At 40.5% G+C, this 21,331-nt stretch overlaps 1 pseudogene across 1 annotated transcript in view; it reads left to right on the top strand.

The window, feature by feature from the left end:
- Positions 1-3,244: 3,244 nt before the first annotated feature.
- LOC144581405 (GRAM domain-containing protein 2B-like) overlaps positions 3,245-21,331 on the top strand; it is a 25,321-nt pseudogene continuing 7,234 nt past the window's right edge. The window contains exons 1-8 of the transcript XR_013532097.1: positions 3,245-3,406; positions 7,329-7,424; positions 10,101-10,130; positions 10,463-10,504; positions 10,600-10,680; positions 13,046-13,157; positions 13,713-13,835; positions 15,006-15,093. The product of XR_013532097.1 is annotated as a GRAM domain-containing protein 2B-like (transcript). The remainder of the gene's footprint in view (positions 3,407-7,328; positions 7,425-10,100; positions 10,131-10,462; positions 10,505-10,599; positions 10,681-13,045; positions 13,158-13,712; positions 13,836-15,005; positions 15,094-21,331) is intronic.

The following is a 21,331-nucleotide window of genomic DNA, read 5'->3' as shown; positions in this document are numbered from 1 at the left end:
GAAGAACAAACAGGCAGCAGTTCCTCCAGTCCATTTTTCATCAGTGTTATATTCCACACTCATGTTTTAGCACACTGCATGATAGTGAGTTCCACGCTGTGACCCTGAACTCTGACAGATACCCAGAGATCAGGAACGAACACAGAGTCATGTGCTTATCCAGTACTTAGCAGGACAAGGGGAGTTGTGACATCCTTGTACTGAAATTGAAGAATATGAGAAGGCACCTGCCTGAATAGTAGGCCAGCCAACTGCACATGGAGGAGTCAGACCTTTGAACAGGGTAAGGATTCTCCTCCAGAACTAATTTTGGTTCTGCTCTAAAATGTACCCAGATAGGAAACAAAGCCCAGTTGTATGTCATCAGAGAGTGCGATACATGTACTGGGGCCAGGAGTTTGGGTTTTTTTTTTTTTTTATTCTTCACTTCTCTAAATACTTGAACATGTGTCTCCTAAGAGCTAAACCGAAAACCATCAGCAAACCCAAGAAATTTAAATATGAAATGTATTAAAATATCATTAATATAAAATCCACTTTTGAATTTCCATAGTAGTCCCAGTAATAAATGTCCTTTATAAAGGCTTTTTTTTCCTCTCCAGGATCCAATCAAGAGTCACATACTGCATGTATTTGCTATCTTTTCTTTTTTTTTTCTTTTTTTTTTATTCCAGACAGTCTTGCTCTTTTTACCACAATTTCAGCTCACTGCAACCTCCACCTCCCATGTTCAAGTGATTCTCATATGCCTCACCCACCCGAGTTGCTGGGATTACAGAGGTGCACCATCTAATTTTTGTATTTTTAGTACAGATAGGGTGTCGCCATGTTGGCCAGGCCTGTCTCAAACCCCTGGCCTCAGGTGATCCGCCCACCTAGGTGTCCTAAAGTGCTGGGATTACAAGCATGAACCACCATACTCAGCCCTGCTATATCCCTTTTAATTCAGATCAGCCCCACTACCTTTTTGGCCCTTTATTACACTGACATTTTTGAAGAGTTTATGGGCTAGCATATTTTAAATCAAGTGTGCATCCATTGCTCACTGTAGCCATTAAAAACAAAAGCTCAGTGAAGCCCCACAGAACACCTAGCTTTAATCAAGGTATCTTTCTATAAGGTGTTTATCTATAAAAGAGCTGACTTGCAGGGACCATCTATCATCTTGATGACCTGGTCTATAGTACTTTATGGCAAAACAGGGCCAGTTTTTACATTGAGACCACTCTTGGTTTGAATAATAAGGCATCCAGGACCTCCTACCCATTCTCCTTATAAGAATTTTTTCTTGAGGCCGGGCATGGTGGCTCATGCCTGTAATCCCAGCACTTTGGGAGGCCAAGACAGGCAGATAACCTGAGGTCAGGAGTTTGAGACCAGCCTGACTAACATGGAGAAACCCCATCTCTACTAAAAATACAAAATTAGCCAGGTGTGGTGGCGCATACCTGTAATTCCAGCTGCTCAGGAGGCTGAGGCAGGAGAATTGCTTGAACTTGGGAGGTAGAGGTTGCAGTGAGCTGAGATCACACCATTGCATTCCAACCTGGACAACGAGAGCAAAACTCCCTTTGGAAAAAAAAAAAGAATTTTCCTTCAGAAGCATCCTGTGAGACAGATTGAGTCTGTGGAGGGAATACCCAGTTCCACCCCATAACTCACTGTAGCCTTGAACTCCTGGGCTAAAGAGATCCTACCTCAGCCTCCTGAGTAGCTAGGACTGTAGGCACAAGCCATCATGTTCAGCTAACAGTTCTACCTCTTAATAGCTGCATGGTGCAGGTGAAAGTGTTTTACAAGCTGCGAATTGCTGGCTATCCATTGTTATTGTCACAGTTGTGAAAATAGATCCCTTGAAGATGAAGTGATTTGCAACATTTCACAGTCTTGGTCCGCCTGCTGCCCTGGAGAGTGAAGTCTTCATATGAAATTCTATTTGTCTTGACAGTAGCCTACTGCATCCTACTCCTGTCACTGGCTAGGGAAATGCCTTTACAAAATGATACAGTAGGAAGAGTGGCCATATGTTGCCTTAGACTATAGGTCCTTTAGGTATATTATCCCATTTGAGCCTGAGGTATCCCCTGAAGTAGAGCCACTACAGCCAAGACTTCAACTCAGCCTTACGTGATTGCAAAGCTTTTAACCACTGTACTCTTCTGAGAGTACTTACTGGGACCTTTAGGACATGGGATTCAGTACCTTCCCTAATGAGACTCCTTAGAATTTCATCCCATTTCTCATCAGGGACATCCTTGTCCAGCCCTGTTACCTTGGCAGTAGGCTGACCAGCAGCTGCATCATTATATCCAACCAGCAAAGCATTAAGCTTGTTAGAAAATGAAAGTTGTATGCCCTAATTTTCACTATGTTTTCCTGAAGGCTTGTGTCAGAGACTGTAAGATCAGTGAGAAGGAATTCCTAAAGTTACTATTAAGGGAGGGGAAATTTGTTATTGAAGCTAAAATTTGTGATGTTCCACAAGAAAATGAGAGTAGTGATGCTTGTCTTTTGTTCTCATTGTAGTACAAGGCCAATATGCACTTTCACAAGTTGTTTCTTAATGTTCCAACGGAGGAACCACTGAGGCAAAGTAAGTTCTGACGTTTGACTTTTTTAGCTACATATTTGAAAAGATGATAATTAGTTCTGGGGAAGAAAGAGAGCATAGTGTACGGACTGAGTCACCCAGGGGATCAGGTTTCTGAAAGTCATGACATAACAATAACACCAGCTTCAGTCAGCTTTCATCAGGCAGCGTGAAAAGATCAGAGAGGAGAAAGAGAAACTTCTCCATGGGGTATGGAGTCACCCAAGATGGTTCCATGATACCCTTCCCTTCTTTGTTTATTGCTGAAATACACATGGTTAGATTGCTTTAAGATTTAGAATAACAAGCCTGGGGCAACAGAGGTCACTAGAAGAAGGCTAAAAGAAAACTCACATCCTTAGACATGGACAGACATGTGCTGATGCCACTGTGAAGGGTGTGATGGTCACCTAAATATCTTGCCCAGTATGCAAGTTAAACACACTTACTGGGCTCTGCACTGGTTCTTCAAGGGGCCTGACATTCCATTCTAGTCTCTCTTGATGTGCAAAAGTTAAGGCAAGATGCTGGGTTCCTGCCATGACCTGGTCGCCATAGCTTTCTTCCCATAAAGAAGACTGAAGAAGAGGCAATAGAACTTTTGAGTATGAATATATTATCTCTGCCCATCCTTGAGTCACTAAAATATATACACGGTTTTAATTTTAAATGGAAATTCTAAATGATGCTATATCTCTGTATATTCTCCTAGGCTTTACCTGTGCACTACAGAAATAAATACTATACCAAGGAAAGCTCTTTGTATCAGAAAACTGGATTTGTTTTCATTCCAAGGTCTTTGGAAAAGACACAAAGGTTAGTATAATTAAAAAAAAAAAAAAAAAAGAAGAAGGACACTAACCCTATACTTTTATTGGATATTGTAAATATTAATTGTCTTAAATTTAGCTATATTTATAGATATTTATATCATGGTTATTCTGTTTTTATGCCAAGTTTCCTTTGTTTTAGTTCCAAATACTACAGGTTCTAAATGCTTCCAGATGACACTAATTTTCCTTTTTTCTCTAAACTTTCTCCCTCCTTTCCTTATACACATATACCTCATATATACACATATACCCATATATGAGGTATACATGTATAAATAAAGGAGGGAGAAAGTTTATATCTCACCCATAACGATACCCTAAATCCTTTTTACTAAGATGTCACCAGGGAACACTCAAAGTTGTTTCTATGGAGGGTGTGCCATGATTTTCAAAGGTATACATTTAAACTAAAATGATTTCTTTTAAGAAACATCCATTTTTGTACCACATTTATACCAGTTATCACCAGCGATGTCTAGGACAGAAGGCCTATAAATAAGCTACTTATTAGCATTCCCGCTGTACCCTCCCCAGCACAAAATAAGCAGGAAGTAGAGCAGTTAAGGCCTAGCCTGGGAAGTTAGATACCCTCAATCCCAAGTGGACTCTGATATCACAGCTTTTCATTATTATTAAACACAGATTTGGGGAAGCAGAGACACATGACACCCTGAGGCATTAAGGAGAACAGCCTAAAGGAATTGGTACTGCCCTCTAAACTGGGGACCGTGGGACTGTGGCCTGTGAAGGAAAGATAATTCTATCCCACTGACTTTTTTTTTTAACCTTTGAGCTATGATGTCACATCACAGTTCATTCAGGCCTCCAGAATAAGGAGTCCGAGAAACACCCTCTTGGGTTTGCATGACCTCAATGAGTTGTCAATCATTCTGATTCGTGGTTATGAAGAAGAAACTTTCATACTCATGAAGAAGCTGACTAAAACTTTTTGTTTTGAGTGGTAGATGTGCTTTATTTAAATATTCTCTCTAAAACCACTGGCAGCAATCGCATAAAGACCATTTTGTTGGTGTTGGAGCTAGAGACTAGCATACTATTCTTTAGGTAAAACATCTTCTTTTTATATTGATTTTTATCATATAGAGTTATATTTAGATAAGCATTATTTGATTCACAGTATTATCTGAATCAGTATAATACAAAGCAATATGAAGCAGTGTTGTATATATTTCTACATTTCTGAATTAAAGGGCTTTTTCATGGAATGGGGAAGGGGATTGTGTAGTACCAATCAGTGTGATACACTTCTCAGAAATTCACAGAGAGCCAACATCTGTGAGCAGAGCAGCAGGGACTGAAGACACTGATGAACAAAGTGTTAGTCTTTGTTAAGGGATTGGGGAATTCACAAAGGCAGTCAGTGCGGTTTCAAGCTAATAGGATTCTAGCAATGGTTTTAAAGTTCTACTTCTACCTAAGAGAGAACTGATAAAAAGAAGTTAGAAGGAGTGACCCTGGTTTTTTGAAGACATGGATCCACCAAGAGTGCTTTTACAATGTGTAACCTACCGAGGCAGGAGATTGAAAATTAGCAGAGTGTGGGAATAAGAACCATGATAGTGACTCGTATCTTCCATCCCTTCTAAGAATGGTGTCAAAGGAGACTTGGGCTTCGGAGATGTTGCAGACTTTCCTCACTGCCAGTGGACTTCAGTCCAATGTGGTCCAATATGAGCTCAAGACACCCAAACAATTGCTCTACAATGGGAACTTTCTGATCAAGTTCCCCTTCTAAAGCAATTTGCCCTGGAAAAATGTTACCATTGCCCTGGAAAAATATTATCATTCACTCTGGAACAATATGAATAAAATGTAGCCTTAATTTAATCAGGATCTTTTTAGTCAGCCTGTTGGTATTTTCATATGTTAGCAATATTAACATGCATGTATCACATTCTGTCTAGGCTCAAACTGATAAGTGATTTAAGCTTTATTTTACAAATGTTATCTAGTTGTATTTCTATACTCATGAAGCAATAGATTGAAAACTCCTTTTTAAGGGTGTTCCATGCCTTAGATGATGAAAAATCTAAATTTATAGCTCTTTGTCACTGCATGTTTGTATTGCTGCTCAGAAACTAAATTAGACCCGTTTTTTATTAACATCATCTAAGTAGATCTCAAATTCTTTTTTTTCAAATTTATCTCACCTTATAAGTTATGGATGCCTCCTGCTTTTGAAAAATGTGAGTGGAGTTCTTTGGCAAACAGTTTTTAGAAAATGTTTCAATTGGGTTAGCCCTTATTCTTCCATAGTCTTCCTGCCTAGATCATTGAGGGCAGTAAATAATCCCATCTCATAAACCCAGATGTGAATGCAAATATTCAAAATTAAAAGCTCATTTTGCTTCCTTCAAGCTGGCAGTACTTACATAAAGCACATCTCTTCTCCACTCTTTGAGAATATGTGAGGCATTTTCCAGTAGATGTTCAAGTGAGTGTGAGTTCCTAGGGAAGTAGGGAGTCAGATCATTTTTTGTTTTTTTGTAGAGATGCAGTTTCACCATGTTGGCCAGGTTGGTCTCGAACTCCTGGCCTCAGGTGGTCCACCCACCTTCACCTCCCAAAGTGCTTGGATTACGGGCATGAGCCACCATGCCCAGCCTAGATCATTTGTACCATGGCTATGGGTGACTCTATTTTCAAGGACTAAAGTGATGCGATCCATTTTCCTTCGAGATCAAACTTGGTTGGAGAGATATAACAAAATTATCATGAACTTCTGTGCTTTGTGCCATTTGATACATTCTTATAGCACATTGTATTGAAAAGAACCCACATTTTGAAACTGATTGGTTTGAGTTCCATCTTTGTAACTTTTTATATGTATGACATGCACCTCTCTAAATAAATTTATTTCCTATAATATTGACTATGTAGGATTTTTATAATTAAATTAAATTCTCATCTGGTGAATAGGTATCAATAATGGTAGCTTTAATAGTTACCATTGTTATTCTTTGTTGAACCTGAAAAAATATTTATAATACTTTTATTTCACACACCCTGATTTCGTGAAACCAGTAAGGAGGTAAATGAAATTTTTATTCATCACTGGGCATTTTCCATATTTTATCTCACTTAATCCACAGAAAATCCTGAGAAGCAGATGAGACTATCTCCAATTTATAAATCAAGAAACTGAGGTCTACAATGGATAGCTTACAAGGTGGAGTAGGTCATTTAGATACAGGTTGAGTATCCCCTATCCAAAATACTTGGGACCAGAAGTGTTCTGGATTTCAGATTTTGCAATGTCTGCCGACATACCACTGGCTAAGCATCCCTAATCCAAAAATCGAAAATCGGAAATGCTCCAATGAGCATTGCCTTTGACCGCCAATATCAGCATGCAAATTTGGAGTAGTTTGGATAGCTGATTTTCAGATTAAGGATGCTCAACCTGTAGTGACATAACTGAGCCAAGAATTCAGGTCCCAGATTTTCTGTCCAGTGTTGTTCCTATTATTAGTGCTTTTTAACCTTTTCCCCTCAACAATGACCTAAAGACAGAGAAGAGTGGGGCATGTGGAAGTTAGCCCAAAGCAGATGACCACAAGCTTGAAATTTTGTTAGAGCCTTGGGCTTCTCTTTAAAATGAATATACATTTTGCATTCCATTTCCATGTCTGAAGAAAGATTTCCCACCAAGATCTTCAGCTGAATCGATGATTCAGATGTATCCTCTGGCTTAGTAAGCACCACTTGGAGGAGCTTCAGTGACACATCCCTGCCACTCTAACACTGACTTTTCTTCATGGAGGCTGTGAAAGCTTGCTGCTGATTTTGATTTCCGATTACCTTTTTGTTTTTCCTTTAATTGAAGATTTGAAGTGCTGTTCTGTTAAGTCTGAACTGGCATTAACATGGTGATTCTGTTTCAGATCTCTATTCCAGCTTTCTCAGTAACGCTAATAAAGAAAACCAAAACTGCTCTTCTAGTGCCAAATGCCCTGATCATAGCAACGGTCACAGACAGGGTGAGTATGCAGCAGAGTGAGGGCACCTTTGCTTTGTCCTCCTGCTCTGGGCTTTGCTGCCTGAGGGGCCTCTTGCCGAGGACCAAGACTCCAAACCATAAATATCTTCATCTCCTGTGGTGAATCAGGAAAATTCTATGTGACTAGTTTTAAAAACCATAGCCTGTAGGCATTCATGGAGTGCTGTTTCCCTTCACGAGGTGATTTATTCTCATAGAAGTGTTGCCAATTTCGAATTTCCTGCTGACTTAATTATACTTGCCTGACCAAGGTCAAAAACATAAAATTCTTTCTTGACTTCTTTTTCCCTAACATCTGCTGGGTCAGGCTAAACTGATATACTCAGGTCTTTAATAGTCTTAAAAAAAAAAAAAAAAGGAGGCCAGGCGTGGTGGCTCATGCCTACAATCCCATCACTTTGGGAGGCTGAGGGCTGAGGTGGGAGTATTGCTTGACCCCAGGAGTTGGGAACTATCCTGGGCAATATGGTGAAACCCCGTTGCTACAAAAAATACAAAAATTAGTTGGACATGGCGGGTTATGCCTGTGATCCCAGCTTCTCAGGAGGCTGAGGTAGAGAACCACTTGGGCCCAGGAGGTAAAGGCTGCAGTGAGCCATGATTATGCCGCCACACTCCAGCCTGGGCAACAGAGCAAGACCCTGCCTCAAAGAAAAAGAAAAAAAAAAACAGATCCAGACATGGTGGCTCACACCTGTAATCCCAGCACTTTGGGAGGCCCAGGCAGGCAGATGGCTTAAGTTCAGGAGTTCAGTATCAGCCTGGGCAACATGACGAAAACTGTCTCTTCAAAAAATACAAAAATTAACCAGGTGTGGTGGCACACACCTGTGGTCTCAGCTACTCAGGAGGCTGAGGTGGGAGGATTGCTTGAGCCTGGGAGGCAGAGGTTGCAGTGAGCTGAGATCGAGCATCACTGCACCCCAGCCTGGGTGACTGAGTAAGACCCTGTCTCAAAAAAGGAATAAATATTTATAAAGAACAAGAGCAACAACAACCACTATTTTACTGACAGGGGGAGGTAGGCAGGATGATAGTGAGGAGTCCCTGGTGTGGCGGTAGCCAGCCTTTCCATAACCTCAATCAATATCTCCCCAGAGCCCTTCCAGATAAATACAACTTGCACCTGCTCTGCAACTGCAGGTGTGGGATCCGTTTTTAGACCTTCTTTACTACCAGGTTGCCTGAGCTACCTCCTATACAGAAATTCTAGAGCTGAATTGACTGTTGGGCTACCTAAGACATCAGAAAAATTTGCACTAAAGTGGTGTGTATTTCAACTTGGCAAGAAAAGGAGAGTGGTCTGGTTACTTTTCACATGAAATTTTAAAACATCTTTTACCTATTATTTCTGTGAAGCATAAAATCTACATTCTGTAGATTTCATTTCTGTTTTTTTCTTTTTTTCTTTTTTTAATAGAGATGGAATCTTGCTATGTTTTCAGGGCTGGTCTCAAACTCCTGGGCTCAAGTGATCCTCCCTCCCCAGCCTCTCAAAGTGCTGGGATTACAGGCATGAACCACCATGACTGGCAATAGATTTCCTTTCTAACCATACTAGAAAACTATAGAGAGAAGAAGAAAAAAGGAAAGATGAAAGAGACCATTCTGATAAGCTAGAAAATATGTTAAAATCTATTTGGTGATTTTTTTTTAATACTAATAGTCAACAGGCATCAGTATTTCCTTCTTGTCAGGCATACACTAATGCTTTTTTTTGTTTTCTCATTTGTTCAATGCTAACACCCTGTAATGGATGACTTGTTAAGATAACTGAAAGTTAGAAGGGTTGAGCGATTTTCCCAATGTCACCCACTTAGTACGTGTCAGAGCCAGCATTTGCAACTGGATCTGCCTGATGCCAGAACCCACAATATTAATTACTTTGGAATACAGTTCTTGCTTTGAAATAAGTCAAGTTCCCTCATTGGTGAATGAGAAGGATAATCACAAACTCATGGAAAAGAGGTCTGAAAACACTCTATGGCATAAATAGATGGAGAAAATAGTAGGTTTTTATATTTTCTGAATGTATTGTTTATGGTAAAATCATTTTTCCTGATGTCGTTTGTCTTCTCGTGTTTAGTCTAGCTTTGATTTTACTCCTTTCCCATAGCTCACTTATAAGTCTCCACTAGAAAATCTCCATATTTGTACAAGGAAGAATCTGGAAGTAGCATGAAAGAGAGCTAGCCTGTGAGAGACACTGGGAAGTTTTCAGTGGAAATCTAGGTCAGAGCAGTGAAAGCAGACCCTTGGGAATTGTTACATACCCTTAAAAACAAAAACAGAGGGAGAGAGATTTTACAGGGGATCTGGTGAATGTCACCAGCCTTTTCTTAATGTTCAGGCCTTTTCTTCTCTGGGCTTGTTTGAGGCACCAATGTTAGGGTTTTGGAGTCTTCATTTTGCCCTGCCTTTATTTATTACTCTTAAACTGGGTTTGAGGGTTTTGTTGCTTCTGTGGGAGAATACATTTACCTTATTCCAGGAATTGAATAAAAATGGAATGTTTGGGTGAAAGGAATGAGAATATAGACCAAAGAGAGGTCTACGTTGCTTGAAAATGAAAAGCTGTATACAGATACTTTTCTGAACTCTGAACTCACTTCTCATCAGGAATATCTCTTCATAATTATTCTGTTTTGTTTTTCAGTACATATTTGTCTCTTTGCTCTCCAGAGATTCAACTTACAAACTACCTTTTTATTTTTTTATTTTTTATTTTAATTTTTTTATATGGGGTTTCGCTGTTGTTACCCAGATTGGAGTGCAATGGCACAATCTCGGCTCACCACAACCTCTGCCTTCTGGGTTCAAACAATTCTCCTGCCTCAGCCTCCCGAGTAGCTGGGACTACAGGCACGCACCACTGTGCCCAGCTAATTTTTGCATTTTTAGTAGAGAGGGGGTTTCACCTTTTTGACCAGGATGGTCTCGATCTCTTGACCTCATGATCCACCTGCCTCGGCCTCCCAAAGTGCTAAGATTATAGGCGTGAGCCACCGCGCCCAGCTGTCAACTTACAAACTACTAAGATCTGTGTGTTGCCACTTAGAAGTGAGTATGATGTCCCTGAGCCTCAATTACTCTCTTCTGTATTTCTTATGGTTTCATAGTTGATCTGGTTTTTCATTTTGTTCCAATGATTTCAGAATACAAGTGTTGGTAATAGTCCCAATCCATCTTCTACTGAAAACAGTTTCTGAGAAGACCGCCCTTCATCTCTGCCTCTGGTAAGTCGCATACAAAACTATCTAAATGAAAAAGAAAGGGAATATATCCCCCAATTACACTTGTGCTTACACCATGACTGAGGTGTGGGAAGAGCTTAGGACCAAAATATTTGAGGCACAATTGAAGAAACAGGATACACCTGTCTTGAAGAAGAGGAAACCACAGTAGCCATAAACTTTTTGCAAGTAATTGAAGAGTTGTCCTACAAAAGGAAATAAACGCTTAGTAGGCTATCTTGGTGAGTGAAGGCATGCATAAAGCCTTGCTCTGTTTGCTTGTCAATATTGGCTTAGAGGGATTCACAACTCTGTTTGAGGTAGGACTGAGTCATCCCACAAATCCTAAATGTTTTCTGTGTTCAGGGCACCATGCTAGTGCACACTATAGGATACCAGGAAAAATTAAAACTATTTCTTGCCTTCAGAGACTTCACAACTTAGAAGAGAAGACGAGACAGGCTCAGAATTAACTGTAAAAAAAAAAAAAAGAAAGAAAGAAAGAAAAGAAAGCTATAACGCCCAAGTGACAGAGATTGTTTGATTGATTTTCTTAGACTTTGTAGACTGTAGAGTAAATCTCCAGTGGGAAGTAGCTCCCTCTGTATAAGATTTGTACCCATAATGGTTATAAGGTTTTCCCAAAAGAGTTCCAATCATGTCAAATGATGATAAATATTCAACTTTAATGAAACAATATGAACTCCTGGTTTGAATATCTCCAACAAATCTTTTTTTGAGAGCAGTTTATAAGTAATGGGATTGAAAGCGTGTTCACACAAATACTTGTACGATAATGTTAATAGTGTTACTCGTAATATCCAAAAGGTGGGAAAAACCCTAATGTCCATCAACTGATTAATGGATTTTTTTAATGTGGTATATTTATACAATGGGATATTATTCAGCCATAAAAAGGAAATGAAGTACTGATACATGCTGCCATATAGATGGACCTTGAAAGCAGTATGCTAAGTGAAAGAAGCCAGACTCAAAAGGCCACATACTGTATGATTCCCTTTATATGAAATGGCCAGAGCAGGCAAGCCATAAGGACAGAAAGGAAACTATTCCTTGCCAGAGAATGGGGTGAGGGAGAAATTGAGAGTGATTGCTAATGGGTATGAGCTTTCTTTGGGGGTGATGGAAATATTCCGGAATAAGATTGTGGTCACGGGTGCACAACATTGTGAATATTCTAAACACCACTGAATTACATAATTTTAAATGGTGGATTTTATGTTATGTGAATTTTATCTCAATGTCTTAAAAATCTACCTTGAAAAACAGTAGTGGGAAGCAGTACAAAATACAATGTAACACATATGATTTGGAATCCAACAAACCTGATGTAAAATCTGGGCTCCACCCAGCCAGGTTATATTATCAGGCAAGCTCTTTAACTGCTTTGACTAAGTTTCTTCATCCATTAAAATGCCAGCTTCATGATGTAGCTGTGAAGATTAAATGCAATCATGTATGTAAGGAGCTTTGTATACTGCCTGATACAAGATAGGCATTCAAGAAATCATTAAATTGAAGACTTTTCAATGTTCCTTCTATAAATGCTTGTATGAAATTGAAATGAGTGTTGAGATGAACAAAAAACAGCCAGCAGCTAGTTCGAGGTGAAAGGTTGGTAATTTGCTTACAAGATGAGTCTCTTCTTCATTTGGCAGCTGACTAAGTTACAAGCTCAGCCTAATTGTACCTTCGCCAGGACATTTTAATGACACCATTTGTCTCTTCAGTTCTTAAGCACTTTGGGGAACCAATAGAATACAAAGTAGAATGTCTGTGTTTTTTCCCTTACTCCTCCATCATCGGTCTAAAATGTAAATGTACTATTACTCACCCTGTTTTGATTTAGTTGAGGGAAGAAAAAGAGCTTAAATTTTACTTTTAGGGTCTAATTTGCTAAAGCCATTTTTCCTTTTCTGTTTCCAATACTTTTAAAAAATTATAATTTAGTAATATTTCTGTCTACATACTTAAACTTGGATTTAGAGCTTTCTCTCTGCTTTTTTCTATTGTATATGTCTATAGTAATCAGTTTTTCTCTTTACGAAGTGCAAATGAAACCTCTTTAGCTTCACACTCGAAGCTTCTCAATCATCTGCATCCTGGGTTTTTTTCTAGACATTTGTTGTTTCAAACAACTTGGCCAATATTTGTTGACGGAATTTTAACTGCCAAAAATGTTTCAGTAACCACTCAGTGATCTGTTGGGAAAATCCCAATAGGACAGGGTAATCCCTTTATCTATTCTGTGTTTTATAGGTCAGGCCTAGGTGAAAGGGCTGGGAGTTACAAAGGCCTGTTTATTAAAGGAAAATCGGCCTGTCTTCATTTCACTATTTCCTTTCAGGATTTCAAGGATGAATTCTCAGATCTGGATGGAGTGGTTGAACAAAGAATGCAAGACATGGAAGGATACAGCAGTTCCGGTTCTCAGACTCCTGAATCTGAGAACTCTCAAGGTTTGGGAAATTGTTTTGACTAAAATTTAATTCCCCACAAAACATCCCCACCCTGACCCATAAAAAAAAAAAAATAGTCTTCCCTAGTTAAAAATCAGAAATGAGGTCTGTAGAAAGGGTGCCTTGAGCATTCAAGGGAAAAGAATTGCCTGTGTGTTAAAAATTCATTTCTTTAATATGCAAAGACCTAATAATACAAATGGAGGAAAAATGCACGTTTTTATGCACATTTAACAGAGGTTTCTTAAATAGACTTAATATTGGGGAGGTGAGAGAGAAACATAATATTTTCTTCCCTCTTCAATAATATTGTCAGTTGTTACAGCTGAATCATCCATGTGAGTTGGTTGGAAAATGAAAGACTATCCTTAAACCACTTTATTACTTATTTGCTTAAGCATTCAATTTCAGCCCCCAGCCACCACAACTAACTTGTGAGAAGATCCATTCATATTCTTGACCATTATGCATATTTAAGGGATTGATTTACTTGGTGGTTAATCCTGTTTTTAAATACATTGGAGAGAAAACTTACCCAGCTCCATTTTGGCTTAGATTTCCATGTGACAGAATTCCAAACAGTTCTGAATGTCTCCAAGGGAGAAGCAAAGCCAACTCGGGCAGATGCCCACGTGAACAGAGTACCCGAAGGAAAAGCCAAGAGTCTCCCTGCACACGGTAAGGAATGAAGGTTTTAGGGGGTTTTTTTTTGAGAAGGGTTGGAGATGTCTATTTGTAACGATTTTTTTTTCAATAGACAGAGTCTTGCTCTGTCACCCAGGCTGTAGTGCAATGACCCGATCTCGGCTCACTGCAACCTCCGCCTCTTGGGTTCAAGCTATTCTCGTGCCTCGGTCTCCTCAGTAGCTGGGATTAGAGGTGCATGCCACCACGCCTGGCTACTTTTTGTATTTTTAGTAGAGACAGGGTTTCACCATGTTGGTCAGGCTGGTCTCTAACTCTTGACCTCTAGTGAACCACTCACCTGGCCTCCCAAAGTGCAGGGATTACAGGCATAAGCCACCATACCGGGCCTATCTGTAACTTTTAAAGGGCCCCTGTGTTTCACCTTATGACTGCTTTTCCTATTCCCTTTCCTCCATTTGTATTATAGGTCTTTGCATATTAATTCACTTATTCATTTAGCAGACAGTACCCAGTTCCATGCTTACAGTAAGGTATACAAAAGTGAACAGCTTTCATGGAGGTCACCCCATGATTCTGAATACATGAGATTATGTTTCAAAAATTTCTGGAACTGTAATCCCAACACTTTGGGAGGCCGAGGTGGGAGGATTGCTTAAGTCCAAGGACTTCAAGACCAACCTGGGCAACATAGTAAGACCCCATCTCTACAAAAAATTTAAATATCAGCTGGGTGTGGTACACACTTGTAGTTCCAGCTTCTTGGGAGGCTGATGCAGGAGGATTGCTTGAGTCCAGGAGTTCAAGGCTGCAGTGAGCTGTGATCACGCTTCCATCACCTAGGAAACAAAGTGTCTCAAAAAAGCAAAAAATTTTCCAGTATAACTCAAGTTTCTTACTTACTACTTATTCTAATAACCAGCTATACTGGTAAGAGAGCAAGGATATCGTTATATTGTTTACCATTGACTCCAACACAATGCTTGACACCAAGAACGCTATGGAGAGGTATGTATTCAGTGAAATGTGTTGGAAGGAATTGTAACTCCTGGTTAAAATCACAGCTGGGAGGCTTCAGTTGATACTTTCTCTGATTTCTTTTACCTGGGAATAATTACCTCTCTCAAGTACCCCACAGGGATATTGCTGGATCAAAGAAGTGTTATGGTTTTAAACAGTTGCTTTTTGTTTTCTACCCAACAGGTCAGTCCGAAACTGTTGGAATCTTACACAAAGTCAAGTCTCAGAAGTGTCTGATGCTTCACCATATTCCTATATTCTACGCAATTGTGTAAGTACGTGAATTTACCGTGAATGACTTAAGAAAATGATTCCGAGAGGACTCAAGATGGAGCTGTGGGAACAACCCAGGATTGGAGCTCTTGTTGAATCCGCGGAGAGATGAGTCGGAGCTGCATTTCCAGACTGACCTTTGTTGCCCACAGAACGGGGAAATTCCCAAGTATGAAGGAGACGCGGGACGACAGGCAGTACCTCTGCCTGGCAAAGCCAGCAGCCGGGGTGGCAGCGGCCGGCCCTACCCAGCACTCCCCACAGGGTGCGCTTGTCCGGGTGCCCTGTTGAACCGGCAACCTGAGACTTGAGAGGGCTGGACTTGAGACTAAACGAGACTTGGACAGTGGGCCAGCCCAGGGGATTGCAGGGACAGAGCGTTTGGGATAGCCCAGTGGGATGAACAAAACCGCGATTTCAAACAATCCCGAGCAGATGGTCCGAGACGCTCTGTCGGGGAGGGGTGTCCACCATTACCGAGGCAACCCGCCCCAACTGAGATACACGCCCACTGCTGATGCAGCCAGCTGTTGCCGAGGCAACCTGTCCCTACTGAGATACACGCCCACTGCTGACGCAGCCTGCCGTTGCCGAGGCAACCCGCTACAACAGAGAGACTCTGCCGCAGGGCGTGGCGGAGACCACAGCAGAACAGCAGAGCCTGCAGCAATAGGGCGAACCTCACAACAGCAGGGAGGAGCCTCGGCAGGCAAACAGTGGCTAGTCTGCCTCCTAGCTGGGCAGGACACCTCAACGGACATCCAAATATAAAGCCCGAACCCCCCAACACAGAGCATTTGAGAAAAAAATGGTTTTTTTAATGAGCTCTGTTGCAGCAGAATCAAACATAGCAGCCTAACAGCCCTGAATGAACAACAGAGCTCACAGCTCAGCAATTGAGCTCCTATAAAGTACAGACTGTCTCCTCAAGCAGCTCCCTGACCCCTCTATATCCAAAAGACTGACATTTGGCAGGCATCATCCTGGGACAAAGATAGCAGAAAAAGAAACTGGTAGCATCCCTCGCTGTGCCACAGCTGCTAGAGGTGCACCCCAGACAAGCAGGGCCTGGAGTGGACCTCAGCAGTCGTACAGCGAAGGAGCTAGACTGGTAGAAGGAAAACCAAGTAACAGAAATACTTCATCATCAACAATCTGGGTGTCCACTCAGAGACCCAGTCGAAAAGTCAGCAACTACACAGACAACAAGGGGATAAATCCACAAAGATGGGAAGAAACCAGTGAAAAAAGGAGGAAAACACCCGAAACCAGAACACCTCGCCTCCTAGAAAGGACCAAAACTCCTCACCAGCAGGAGAACAAAGCTGGACGGACAATGACTGTGACGAAATGACGGAATTAGACTTCAGAAGGTGGATAATGAGAAACTTTTGTGAGCTAAAAGAACATGTATTAAATCAATGCAAAGAAACTAAGGAACTTGAAAAAAGACATGAGGAAATGATAACAAGAATGGATAACTTAGAGAGGAATATGAATGAATTAAAGGAGCTGAAAAACACAATACGAGAACTTCGCGAAGCATGCATAAGTTTCAATAGCCGAATTGACCAAGCAGAAGAAAGAATATCTGAAGTCGAAGACCATCAATGAAATAAAACGAGAAACCAAGATTAGAGAAAAAAGGACAAAAAGGAATGAACAAAGTCTCCAAGAAATGTGGGACTATGTGAAAAGACCTAACCTACGTTTGATAGGTGTACCAGAAGGGGACGAAGAGAATGAATCCCAGCTGGAAAATACTCTTCAGGACATCATCCAGGAAAATTTCCCCCACCTAGCAAGACAGGCCAACACTCAAATGCAGGAAATACAGAGAACACCGCAAAGATATTCCGCAAGAAGTGCAACCCCAAGGCACATAATCGTCAGATTCAACAAGGTTGAAATAAAGGAGAAAATACTAAGGGCAGCCAGAGAGAAAGGTCGGGTCACCCACAAAGGGAAGCCCATCAGACTCACAGCAGATCTCTCGGCAGAAACACTACAAGCCAGAAGAGAGTGGGGGCCAATATTCAACATTCTTAAAGAAAAGAACTTTCAACCCAGAATTTCATATCCAGCCAAACTGAGCTTCAGAAGTGAAGGAAAAATAAAATCCTTTGCGAACAAGCAAGTACTCAGAGATTTTGTCACCACCAGGCCTGCTTTACAAGAGCTCCTAAAAGAGGCACTACACATACAAAGGAACAACCAGTACCAGCCATTCAAAAATCACACTAAATGCTAAAGAACATCAACATAATGAAGAATCTACAACAACTAACAGGCAAAACAGCCACTTAGCATCAAAATGGCAGTATCAAATTCACACATAACAATATTAACCCTAAATGTAAATGGACTAAATGCACCAATCAAAAGACACAGAATGGCAAATTGGATAAAAATCCAAAACCCTTCAGTGTGCTGTATCCAGGAAACCCATCTCACATGCAAGGATACACAAAGGCTCAAAATAAAGGGATGGAGGAAGATTTACCAAGCAAATGGAGAGCAAAAAAAAAGCAGGAGTTGCAATTCTCATCTCTGATAAAATAGACTTTAAAGCAACAAAGATCAAAAGAGACAAAGAAGGCCATTACATAATGGTAAAAGGATCGATACAACAAGAAGAGCTAACGATCCTGAACATATATGGACCCAATGCAGGAGCACCCAGATACATAAGGCAAGTTCTTAATGACTTACAAAGAGACTTAGACTCCAACACAATAATACTGGGAGACTTTAACACTCTACTGTCAATATTAGACAGATCAACCAGACAGAAAATCAACAAGGATATCCAGGGCTTGAACTCAGACCTGGAGCAAGCAAACCTGATAGACATTTACAGAACTCTCCACCCCAAATCCACAGAATACACATTCTTCTCAGCACCACATCACACCTACTCTAAAATTGACCACATAATTGGAAGTAAAGCACTGCTCAACAAATGCAAAACAAATGAAATCATAACAAACAGCCTCTCAGACCATAGTGCAATCAAGTTAGAACTCAGAATACAGAAACCAAACCAGAACCGCACAGCTTCATGGAAACTGAACAACCGGCTCTTGAATGTTGACTGGGTAAACAATGAAATGAAGACAGAAATAAAGAAGTTCTTCGAAACCAATGAGAACGAAGACACAACGTGCCAGAACCTCTGGGACACATTTAAAGCAGTCTCTAGAGGAAAGTATATAGCAATAAGTGCCCATATGAGGAGAATGGAGAGATCCAAAATTGACACCCTATCATCAAAATTGAAAGAGCTAGAGGAGCAAGATCAAAAAAACTCAAAACCCAGCAGAAGATAATAACTAAGATCAGAGCTGAACTGAAGGAGATTGAGACACGAAAAACCCTTCAAAAAAATCAATAAATCCAAGAGCTGGTTTTTTGAAAAGATCAACAAAATAGACAGACCACTAGCCAGATTGATTAAAAAGAAAAGAGAGAACAACCAAATAGATGCAATAAAAAATGATAAAGGGGAAATCACCACAGATTCCACAGAAATTCAAACCATCATCAGAGAATATTACAAACAACTCTATGCACATAAACTAGTAAACCTGGAAGAAATGGATAAATTCCTGGACTCCTGTGTCCTCCCAAGCTTAAACCAGGAGGAAGCTGAAGCTATGAATAGACCAATAACAAGGTCAGAAGTCGAGGCAGCAATTAAGAGCCTACCACTCAAAAAAAGTCCAGGTCCAGACGGGTTCACAGCCGAATTCTACCAGACACACAAAGAGGAGCTGGTACCATTCCTTCTAAAACTATTTCAAACAATCCAAAAAGAGGGAATCCTTCCCAAATCATTTTACGAGACCAACATCATTCTGATACCAAAACCCGGCAGAGACCGAACAAGAAAATAAAACTTCAGGCCAATATCCGTGATGAACATAGATGCAAAAATCTTCAATAAAATATTGGCAAGCCGATTGCAACAGCAAATCAAAAAACTTATTCATCATGATCAAGTAGGATTCATCCCGGGGATGCAAGGCTGGTTCAACATACGCAAGTCTATCAACATAATTCACCATATAAACAGAACCAAAAACAAAAACCACATGATTATCTCAATTGACGCAGAGAAGGCATTTGACAAAATTCAACAGCCCTTTATGCTAAAAACCCTCAATAAACTCGGTATCGATGGAATGTATCTCAAAGTAATAAAAGCTATTTATGACAAACCAACAGCCAATATCATACTGAATGGGCAAAAACTGGAAGCATTCCCTTTAAAATCTGGCACTAGACAAGAATGCCCTCTTTCACCACTCCTATTCAATATAGTACTGGAACTCCTAGCCAGAGCAATCAGGCAAGAAAAAAGAAATAAAGGGTATTCAAATTGGAAAGGTGAAAGCCAAACTGTCTCTATTTGCAGACGACATGATAGTATACCTAGAAGACCCCATCGCCTCAGCCCAAAAACTCCTGAAACTGATAAGCAACTTCAGCAAAGTCTCAGGATATAAAATCAATGTGCAAAAATCACAAGCATTCGTCTACACCAATAACAGACTTAAAGAAAGCCAAATCAAGAACGAACTGCCATTCACAATTGCTACAAAAAGAATAAAATACCTTGGAATACAACTCACAAGGAACGTAAGGGACCTCTTCAAGGAGAACTACAAACCACTGCTCAACGAAATCAGAGAGGACACAAACAGATGGAGAAATATTCCATGTTCATGGTTAGGAATAATTAATATCGTGAAAATGGCTATACTGCCCAAAGTAATTTACAGAATCAACGCTATCCCCATCAAGCTACCATTGACTTTCTTCACAGAACTGGAAAAAACCACCATGAACTTCATATGGAACCAAAAGAGAGCCCGCATAGCCAAGTCAATTCTAAGCAAAAAGAACACAGCGGGGGGCATCACACTACAGGATTTCAAACTATACTACAAGGCTACAGTAATCAAAACAGCATGGTACTGGTACCAAAACAGAGATATAGACCAATGGAACAAAACAGAGGCACCGGAGGCAACACAACATATCTACAACTATACAATCTTTGATAAACCTGACAAAAACAAGCAATGGGGAAAGGATTCCCTGTTTAACAAATGGTGTTGGGAAAACTGGCTAGCCACGTGCAGAAAGCAGAAACTGGACCCCTTCCTGACACCTTACACTAAAATTAACTCCAGATGGATTAAAGACTTAAACATAAGACCTGGCACCATAAAAACCCTAGAAGGAAATCTAGGCAAAACTATCCAGGACATAGGAGTAGGCAAGGACTTCATGAACAAAACACCAAAAGCATTGGCAACAAAAGCCAAAATAGACAAATGGGACCTAATGAAACTCCACAGCTTCTGCACGGCAAAAGAAACAGTCACTAGAGTGGATCGGCAACCAACAGAATGGGAAAAAATTTTCGCAGTTTACCCATCTGACAAAGGGCTGATATCCAGAATTTACAAAGAACTCAAACAGATTTACAGGAAAAAAACAAACAAGCCCATTCAAAAGTGGGCAAAGGATATGAACAGACACTTTACGAAAGAAGACATATATGAGGCCAACAATCATATGAAAAAATGCTCATCGTCACTGGTCATCAGAGAGATGCAAATCAAAACCACATTGAGATACCATCTCACGCCAGTTAGAATGGCGATCATTAAAAAGTCTGGAGACAACAGATGCTGGAGAGGATGTGGAGAAAAAGGAACACTTTTACACTGTTGGTGGGAGTGTAAATTAGTTCAACCATTGTGGAAGACAGTGTGGCGATTCCTCAAGGCCTTAGAAATAGAAATTTCATTTGACCCAGCAATCCCATTACTGGGTATATATCCAAAAGACTATAAATCGTTCTACTATAAGGACACATGTACACGAATGTTCATTGCAGCACTGTTTACAATAGCAAAGACCTGGAATCAACCCAAATGCCCATTGATGATAGACTGGATTGGAAAAATGTGGCACATATACACCGTGGAATATTATGCAGCAATCAGAAATGATGAGTTTGTGTCGTTTGTAGGGACATGGATGAATCTGGAGAACATCATCCTCAGCAAACTGACACAAGAACAGAAATTGAAACACCGCATATTCTCACTCATAGGCGGGTGATGAAAAATGAGAACACATGGACACAGAAAGGGGAGTACTAAACACTGGGGTCTATAGGGGGGAAAAGGGGAGGGACAGTGGGAGGGGGAGGTGAGGAG

The sequence above is a fragment of the Callithrix jacchus genome, chromosome 2 (assembly GCF_049354715.1).
Source record: "Callithrix jacchus isolate 240 chromosome 2, calJac240_pri, whole genome shotgun sequence".
Classification (NCBI taxonomy): Eukaryota; Metazoa; Chordata; class Mammalia; order Primates; family Cebidae; genus Callithrix; species Callithrix jacchus.
Note: the sequence above shows the minus strand (reverse complement) of the source record. Positions and strands in the feature narration are given on the sequence as shown.